The sequence below is a fragment of the Botryllus schlosseri genome, chromosome 7 (assembly GCF_051294905.1).
Source record: "Botryllus schlosseri isolate E-star chromosome 7, Bs_hap1, whole genome shotgun sequence".
Taxonomy (NCBI): Eukaryota; Metazoa; Chordata; class Ascidiacea; order Stolidobranchia; family Styelidae; genus Botryllus; species Botryllus schlosseri.
Window position 1 is genome coordinate 14,895,397 of NC_137242.1, and position 10,307 is coordinate 14,905,703.

Below are 10,307 nucleotides of genomic sequence, written 5' to 3' on the forward strand. Positions count from 1 at the left end.
AAAAAGCAAGAAAGAGCTGCGGAAAAGAGACCGACATGTAAAAAGCAGCTGCGACATCGGGCACTGGGCCGAGGTGGATGCCAGAGACCGCAACTGCAATCGCAACTGGTCGTTCGGCATCCTTCTATCTGTTCATTGCATCGCATTGTACATTGCGTGTGCGTTGTTCAGATGAAAGTATAATCTGACGATTATCGGCTATTATAGGCTGCTCGGTACAAGGACTCTTATTATATGTATCTGATATCTGTTGGTAGCGCTCATTTTTGTGTTGCAATCTGAAAGTTTCTCATTATCATTCTCTTTGATTATTCTTGGATATGGTGATGCTATTTGTATCAATTGTGTTTCCATCGTAGTATTTTGCTTTGTGTCTTAAAGCAGTCCCATACATGGGTTTCTCAAATAGCGGGTTGACATTCCTTCAACCAAGTTAATAATTATTATGTAACCGAGTAATAACATGACCATGAATGATACGTTACTTAGAAAGTTTATGTGCTTACTATACAATTTATTTCCTGTGTCAGGCGAAAAAATATTTGAGATACTTTGCTTGTTCAAGATAACTGCAACAATACAGCTGGTACATAATTTAATTGTCAATCATCAGGGAGGATGAGATCTAGTTGCTATTAATTAGTATTATAACTGCAACAATACAACTGGTACATGGTTCATCCTTCAATTGTCAATCATCAGAGAGGATGAAATCTAGTTGGTATTGTTACAGTATTTTATCATTTAAAAACTCCGACAGATAGTGATGAGATAAAAGGATAGGAAGGTATTTGGCCAAGGTCATAATACATCTAGAAAGGGTTTGTGTGGAATCCAGTCCATCTGGTGTAGTTATGAGTGCTAAATGGGGAATATAAACCAATACAGTTGGTGATAAGGATAGAATCATAATTTCAGCACTTCCAAGACATGACAAGACGCCAAGAAACAGCATCTTTTTCATCGCTATCAGCTATTTGATATCCATATGGATGATTTATATTGATGTGGATACTTTCACCATCCTTATTGTACTTGAAGAGACGAAATTAGGTCCATGTTTAGTCCAGTCCCATAGTAAAGCATATAGCAACAAAACAGTTTTGGGTCGAGTTATCTTTATCGCCCCTAGTGTTCAAAATGAAGTGGAAATGCCCCATTAGACTTGACTGAAACTGAAACTGAACTGAAACTGAACTGAGACTGAACTGAGACTGAACTGAACTTTATTATTATTATTATTCTATATTCACAGTATAAGAAACTGGTCAATATACACATAATCCGGGGAGCAACCTGCACCCAAAGGAAAGTGGCGATATTGGAGTAAATTTTTAAAATTTCAGCAATGCAGTCAAATTGTTATTTCTATGCAATACATGGAGGCGTCAGATTACAGAATTGCAGTAGATGAAGAATTGGCAAGGGTTACAGAGCAGAGGTAGATATGATTGAAAATGGAAAATCGAAATTACAGAAATGATGTTGTGATTCACTAGTACTATTTTAGTCCAGTGGTGCATTCAAGGCCTTCCGAAGAATATGAACAGTGCTAATAACGTGAACTTTTGGATCATGTCGAATCGGACGTTACCAGGAATCTGTTGGATATGTCTCATGAGTTTTTTGCTTACGACCCCTGTAGCGCCAATGACTATCGGTACGATATTTATTTTGCATCACCACATTTTCTCACATTCCATTTTGAGATCTGCGTATTTGGACTGCTTTTCTGATTCTTTTTGTTGTATATTGTGATCAGCTTGGACAGCCAGTTCAATGAATAAGCATGAATAAGCTTCTGATTTCGCGGTCAGTTATAACTGGTACATCCCACAGAATTTTTACCTGGTCGTTTGCTGTCACTGGTGCTGTGCTGTAATCGTACTATTTTTGTCGAGGTGTTGATGTTAAAATGTTTGCATAATTCAAGATGAATGTAGTGTCCAATCCTATTGTGTCTCCATGTGTATTCGGTAGCTGCAAGTGCACCACAGCCGGACATGAGATGTGCTACAATTTCATTTTGGTTGTGGCACGTTCTGCATTTGCCGTCCGTGTTTTGCTTCAGAATTCTTTTGCGATAGTATTTTGTAGGGAGCGATTCTCTGACGTAGGCCTACTTGTGACGATAGCTCAGAGATTTTTTTTGCGCTGTTTTTCTTCCTGTGCAATGAGTTTGCAGTAAATGTTATCGCTGTTGTTCATGTCTGTGACAAGCCGATTAGTACTATATTGAAAGTTTCTTCAATTTCTTGTAGTCCTCACTCCTCGACCACATCTTTTTCTGGGGATGTACAGTCTTTGTGCATCAGATTTTGGGTGATGCATGTGGTGCATTGTCATCAGTTTTCTCGTCCTTGTGTCCAATTGTTTAATTTCATCTTTGCGCCAGTTCACCACACCAAAGCTATATCTCAAGACAGGCACTGCAAGACTGTTTATGGCATTGATTTGTTTTTAAAATTGAGGTCAGTTTTTAGAATTGATTTGAGTCTGCTAATGTATTTTTTTTTAGACTTGATTTCATTGTAGCGTGTTTAATGTTGTCGCTTTCACAGATCCCTAGATATTTATAGTGATCTTCAGCATTCAATTCTGTTATGGTTTTGTCCATTTTGAAGCTGATGTCGCCAGTGCTTGTGGCTCTTCCACGTCGTATGGTAAGTTTTGAGCATTTATCCAAGCCAAATTTCATTTTTATATCTTCCGAAAACTCATGAACAATTTTGATTTGGTTATTCAGGTCCGTATCGGATTTCGCATAGAGTTTCAGATCACCCATGAACAAAAGGTGATGAATCTTTTGACCTTCAGAGTCTGCTGCTTTTATCATCACGTATCCCGTTTCATTTTTTCTCAGCAACCCACTGAGTGGAGCTAAGCTGAGGCAGAATAGAAGTGGCGAGAATGAGTCGCATTGAAAGATACCATTGCGGATCTGAATTGTACAGGTTTCTGTTTCACCTTGGTCATGTTTGATCAACAGTTTTGTATGCCAATTTTTCATTGAATTTTTAATAAATCTGATGATGATCGGATTCATTTTGTACATACGCATTGTTTTCAGTATCCATGTGTGAGGGAATGAATCGAAAGATTTTTTGTAGTCTATCCATGCCATGCTGAGGTTAGTGTGTCTCCTCTTGCAATTTTCAAGAATGGTTTTGTCAAGGAGCAGGTGATCCTTACAGCCAAGGGCGCCTTCCTTGCATCCTTTCTGCTCAGGCGGAAGAAGATTTTCAAGGTGTTTGTAGCTTCGTTTTGTCAGGATTTTGGTCAGTGTTTTGTACATGGTTGTCAGGCATGTTATCGGCCTGTAGTTCTTGGGGTCCCCGGTGTTTTCATTTTTTGGAATAAGATAGGTGATCCCTTGTGTGAACCAGGCTGGGATTTCGTGCGAATTGGTTGAGGATAAAAGCTCATTGTAGGTCGCCGCTAGGTAATTATATGTTGCAGTTAGTTTTTTTAGCCAAAAGTTTTTGATCTGGTCAGGACCAGCTGCTTTCCAGTTCAGTGAACTTTTTAGGGTCTCCTTGATTTCTTCTTTTGTGATTTCTGACCATTGTTGTTCTGGTGTTTGTAGGTGGTCAGTGTGGAGGTCTTGTATCCAATTTGCACTTGAGTTGTGCAATTTTTTGGTTTCCCCTATTTTCTTCCAAAATGATTCCACATCTGCAGTGGCTGGTATTTTGCTGCTGGTAATTTTTTGATTTGACTTTTGTTTCATCATTCGAAAAAATTGTCCAGGTTTGCGAGCAAATACCAAGTTTTGGCGATATTGTGTTTCTCGTTTTTTTTATATCATTTCAATCGTTGTGCTTTGGTGCATATTCTCATTTTTAATTCTTCTTGCAACATAGTCACTTTTTCTGTTGACTGCAGTTTGGTTTGTGGCTCCAGTTCTATTCTTTTTACTTTATTTTTTACTTTGCGGGAAACATTTCCTTTTTTTCAGTTCTGAGAGTATCGCAACGGCACACCTTAGTTTTGCGATTTTGTTTTCAATTCTGCGTTGCCAAGCGGGCGTATGACTTCCCCTTTTTTGTTGACAGGTCTTGGTATTTTGCAGTGACTTTCTGAGATAACCGCCGCAGTGCTGTAAATGAGGTTGTTGATTGTTGTCAAGGAACATTGTGGTCTTTCTCTTTGTTTGTCATTTAGAATTGCAGGTGGTATGGCTTCTGTCAAAATTTTGTTCGCTACTGCAATATCAGTTTTCAGTTTCTTTGTAATTTGTAGGTCAGGTAACTGCACTCTGTCATTTACATTCAATGTGGATATCATTCGGTCGATGATTTGATTTTTGATCTCCAATTCTAATGCCGTGTCTCTGTCGCCATCGTTAGGTGCTGTTGATTCATTCGGGTGCCCGGTGGTATTTTGTAATTCTACTTCTGCGATGTTCGGGTCATCAAGTGATTGTTGTGGGTTCAGGTCAACTTGGCCGAATTGCAGTTCCAGTGCCTCAGAGTTTTCTATGTTTTCGTTACACATTTCTCCCTCGATTTCTGCGAGTTCTTGTTCAGATAATTTTTTTTTATTTTTTATTACACAACGTCTCATTGTTGCCAGGGTATTGGCAGTCATGGTTGGGGAGTTGCTTGTTCTCTATTTCCATTTTTGAAAAGTTCCTTCGGTTACTCCTGCCGAGTTTTCAAGTTTGGCATCTCATTATTTCTTTATACTCTTCTTTACTCCATCTGTGTCTCTTCTTTTTTTCTTTTGCAGCAGAGCTGTTTTGTGAGTCACAGTTCGGTGTTGCACAGGCGCCATGTTGAGAAATATTTTCTCTTTGGTGTTCTTGTGTGGTCGGAGTTGACGAGTCCTCTGGGGTCATCCGCTTGGTCCCACGGCGGGTACGTCCAGGTGCGATATATCCAGATCGTTTTGCAGGCATCCACAGCAGTGATGCGTCAGTTCAGAAGTTAAGTTAAGTTAAAGTAATTAATTAATTTTAATTTCTTAATACTTTTTTTTAAAGATTGGACGCTTCATGATTTTGCGTGTCATCCTTGCGCAGGTGTAACAGGTAGCCCGTCGCATTAATCAGTAGGCCTACCAAAGAAGTAACTCCTGGTTTCAAAAAGCTCGGTGACCCCTGAATTAGGAATAGCCTATACATCGCCGTCTAATGTAAAAAATCTGGCAGGCGTACGGCATCCATCATTATTTGATATGTTTATTGTATCATAAAAGCCAAATCCGTGCGATTGAGGTGCTCGCTACTGAATAACTTGTTAATGGGGTATTGTCGGTAACAAGTATATATAGAAACCCATTTTACACTCTGCTCAATATCGATGTAGCAATAGTCAGACGACGAATATACATTGCCCGGTCTGACCAAAAAAAACGTTAAAACGTAAGCTTATATTCCCTTGCAAGTCCTCGTCGAAAAGCTACGGAAGATATTGATTTTATGGGAATTTTGTATCATTTCATTGCTTCACTTAATACATTTGGTGACGTCTAAAATAGGTTTACCATATTTTTGCGATCCAAATTCCGGACACTCTTCAGCGCCCACTAGTGGATTTCAAAATTAGTTATGGCGTCACACTAGAAAAGCTTTGCTCATAGACCAGAGGTGGTCACGATCCGGTTCAGGAGTATGTGGCTGTATGTTGGGTAACCGATCCAGTGGTTTCCAACCCTTTATGGTCGCGACTCCATCTCCAATTTGAAAATACAATTAGGCTTATTCCAGTAAATGAAGGTTGTTTTTATTTATATTTTATTGCAGCTTTTGCGAGGGTGGTAATCTCCATATTAAAATCAATAAATGTTATAGTAAATCGAGCGCAGTGCGAAGAAAAATATCATGCCTCAGCATGAATAGTCCCAAAAATAATGTTTTTATGTTGATTTACGAAAAAAATATGAGCCTACGTCAAGTCTTCAAAATTCCGGATATTTGGCATATTTTAGAAATTCCTCCCGGACGCTAGCTTGAACAGTGAAATTCCGGACGTGTCCGGGAAATTCCGGAGGTATGGCAACCCTAGTCTAAAAAGTCAGCATGTACTTCAGCATTGTGGCCTTAGTCGTTGTTAGGTGTCGTGTACGCATCAATAATACATCACTTCACTGAAATGTAGGGTTGGAATTGGCAATATTACGTGACATGACGTCATAGGTTCACGTTCGCGTTCACACAGAACGATCACACGAACCTGAACCTTTCAGAGGTTCACACCATCCCTGCCGTAGACTAGACCTGGGCGAAGTGCGGCCCGCGACGGGATTTTGACTGGCCCGCAAAGAGCAGCCCGGAATATAGAACATACATCCTACTTTTGAATATTGATGTGTGAACTAAAACCCTACGCTGTCTAAACTGAACTGGAAATTCGTTATGCATATTGTTGTAGCCTGCTATTATTTAAGCCTGCCGTAAGTGTACACTGTACAGTATATAGTACACTGTTGTACGCTATACAGTGATCACGTAGCATCACTTATAATCTGGATTAATAATCTTGCAAAAATATCGAAAAATAGCAAAGTATGCCGTAACAATTAAAGTCAAAAGTAACGGTTTCCAGATATGGCCACATTACATTGCGAATTTCCAGTATTTGCTTTAATTTGGATGCCATACGTCCCAATGCATAATCCGTAAAACAGGTCAATCAGTGCACGTGAGTTGCGGTCACCAAAACGATCAACAGACATATTCAAAATAGAGGTGGAGGCTGTAGACAGAGATAGAAGATTCGGTGAAGTAAATATTTGTTTACTTGAGTCTGCGAGGTAAACCCGTCATTTTAGTTTGTGGTGAGCATGCAGGTCGCCGCGTTTAGAGATATCATTTGAATCGGCAATGCAGACAGTTTTAATATGTATGCAATATTTGTTGAATTTCTTGCAACGAAAAATTTTTCCGCGCATGGCGTGATTTCTATTGAATGATTTGTACATATCCGAGGTCACTCACGTTAGGTACTATTGCCAATAAACGACTCACGCAGAATAGCCGTTACTATAATATGGCTTGATCGCGAAAGTGTGTCGACATTGCATTACATTGGTTTGAATCTATAAGATGTCATGTAGCCTACTGTTGTCTATTTAGAAATAAAATACGCCACGGAATATAGTCAACTCGCTAATCTATTTTTTGCTTCTTATTTGGCCCGCCTGTAAAATTAATCTTTCATGCGCAATGTGTTTCACAAGAAAACAGTGATGACACAGACGCCGCAAGGACTGGCCCGCGATGCGAACTCCCCCGGTAGCCAATTTAAGATGGGTATTTAGCGTCCAGCTGGCACATTACGGCTGTCCGCTGTAATGCGGCCGTACGCTATATAAGTAATCGGAATGCGACCATGTCAAGCAAAAAGGTTGAACATTCCCTGTTTGATGTGACCGCTAACGTCAACACGAACCTATGCCGCCACATTGCGAATTCTAACTCTACGTTTCCGTAAAGTAATCAATGGCAGCTTCACGTATTTAACAGTAAACTTTATTCAGGTACATTTTCTTATTAGTGCAAGGTTCGGTATCACTCAAAATCTAGTATCAGTGCATGGATTGTACGGCGGAATAATGACATTTCAAATCGAAATATAGACCCAATTACGATTATTGCCATTATTGAAACTTGGAAGTTTCATCACAAATTAAACTCATTCCGAGTTCAAGAAAATCATTTCTCTCAGGCGGCTTCGCGCCTCCCCTCAGATGCTTCCACGACCCCCACCCCAGTTTGAGAACCCCTGCATTAAAACGTCTGCCGCCCACGGGAACCACGTTGTTGAACCGAGCAGAGGAAGAATGAGCAACAGCTTTGCTGGTCACAGATGTTGGGTGCTCACTCTCAATCAGATGTCAACCGGCGAATGGAGGAGGACGTCAGTAGACTTGTTTCCGTTGACAGAGACCTTACCAAGAGACAGATGAAGCGAGATGCAGGGGCCATTGAACTTGTCCTAAAATGGTTTTAGGAAATGAAGTCAATCGTCAACGACAGATAAAAGAGGTTGCTCGTGTATTTCTCAACTGGATTCAACGGTACGGGTGATGACGTAGTTGAAATGCTGAGGGAGCAGCTGAAGTTAGGATGGCCGTTGGCCATGCAGATCAACCTCGATGGAAAGTCAGTGACGTTGACCGTGGTTGTCATGTCAAAGGTGAAGTCCTGTCATCGCAAAGAAAATGTCCTAAGGTTTACTAGTAGAACATTGACATTAACTCATTGAAGTTGTTCAACCGACAAATTATTTTCACCCAGCGGGATAACGATGTTGCGACAAGCTTACAGTATGAGTTCACTCCTTTCCCGCTGTCCCTGTTCAGCAACAAAGATCAGAAGATGGCCAAGGCTACCAAGGCAGAATTGTCAATACAACCCTGTAGGCCAGGGGTGGGCAACTTCTCTAGTCAGCGGGCCGGATATAAGAAAATTTAGTAATTGGCGGGCCGGATTGCTGAATCGATATATTATTCGCCCATTTATCCACATATACAAGGAATAAATCGTATTAAATGAATGTATTTTACCAACAGCAATGTCACTTCAAAGCCATTTCTCGCCGATAATGACGGTAAATGTGGATTTGAGAACAGCATTGTCATACAGGCGCCGCCATGTCTGCTTCTCTCTGATCATTGTGTCCTATATGGTGCGGACAGAAGCAAATCTCACGGCTCAGTGAAATTGGTCTACGTCACACTTTCCATTTGGAAATTTGGCAATTTGGCAATTTGACGGTGGTTTTTCACCGACTTGCGGATCATTAAATTTGATAAAGCGGGTACAAATCGCATGCTACCGCGGTGATGGTTGCGAAAATATAAATTCTATTCTGCTCGAGGTTCTGGAACCCCCCAAAATCAGCCTTGAATGTTGCATTGTAGCGGAGTTTGGTATTGCGACGCAACGATGCCGTCTGAGCAGCTCAGGAGCAAGCGCGCACGAGAGTAAGAGTGCGAATGCTCAATCGGTTGCGCAACAATGCCCAATACGCTTGCGTATTACTCTGCTCCTCACCTGCTCCCAATGCAATCAACTCACGTGAAATCCCTAATTAATATTTCAAGGCGTTCGATAAGCTTGCCACCCCATCCGCGTCAGCGGTGTCATACAAAAGCCTAGAGGTGGGCCGTGCTATAAGTCGGCAGTTACGGAAAAATAAGAAGAATATCGGCCAGGTGTAAATGACCATAGTAGTCGACAACACCATGAATACTCCAAAACAAACAATAAGCTCGGAACCCCAAATTTACCAAGATATCAATTCATTAGGGCTGAGTAGGTGATGTGATAGCGTCGTCTGTGTGGCCTATTTTATCTCGATATTAAATTCATGCGGACCGCGGCATCTACGAAGATTGAAAGTGGGCCGTGGCCCGTTTTGAGTTGGCGACCTCTGGCATAAGTGGTGTCTTACAAAAGCTCACAAGTGTGCCGTTCTACAAGTCGGCGGTTACGGAATCAAAAATTAGAAATATCGGTCTGGTGTAAATGAACATTGTAGTCAACAAACACCATGATTACCACAAACTATATTAGGGTTGAGTACATCGTAAATGCCGATAATGCAAGTCTTCTCGCTTCGACGAACTTACGCGCAAGCTCCACTCGCACGCTGCGCATACATGTATAAAATAACATACAGTCACTAAATTTTGACGTAGTAAGCAAGTAGCGGAGTATCTCGGCAGACTGTAGCCGCGGGCCATATTATCATATAAGACGGAAAACTGTCCGCGGGCCGGATCCGGCCCGCGGGCCGTATGTTGCCCGGCCCTGCTGTAGGCCTTAACTGACCCACTTGACTTGACTAGCCAACCAAGCTGTACCCTCATAATTGATGGTGGATGGCTTCTGTACATGGTGAAGTGGGAACAACGTCAGACATGCCAGGGAATTGCCTACAATTGCCCAAGCTACGTGCAGTATCTAGGCAGTTGCTTTCAGAATGTCATTGTGGCCTTTGATGGTTACAGCAGTTCGCCAAAAGACACAACATGTTCTCAAGGAATACTGCTGCAGGAGTGATCAAGCCAGAGACGCTACCTCTAACCCACTCCTTGAGTACGTGCAGACCCGGGATTGGATTCTTATACAGAGCATGTCTCCGAACCCCAGTGATTACGTATGGACAATAGACGTGCAGGAATATGAGTCAGTTCCAATACTGGAACCGTTGGCTCCTGATGAAGGAGCTATTGCAGTTTACAAGATGTAGTTATCATTAAGATTGCAGCGACCGAATATACAGCAGCAAGAAGAATAAGGAGACATGGATTTCGGTCTGTGGACTATGAAAAGGCCTTAATGCAAACATTGCAGT

At 41.4% G+C, this 10,307-nt stretch overlaps 1 long non-coding RNA gene across 1 annotated transcript; it reads left to right on the forward strand.

Moving 5' to 3' along the window:
* Positions 1 to 2,524: 2,524 nt before the first annotated feature.
* On the forward strand, positions 2,525 to 3,052 carry LOC145442382 (uncharacterized). The gene is made up of 2 exons (XR_013916050.1): positions 2,525 to 2,794; positions 2,864 to 3,052. It is a non-coding gene; the product is annotated as an uncharacterized LOC145442382 (long non-coding RNA).
* Positions 3,053 to 10,307: the final 7,255 nt, after the last annotated feature.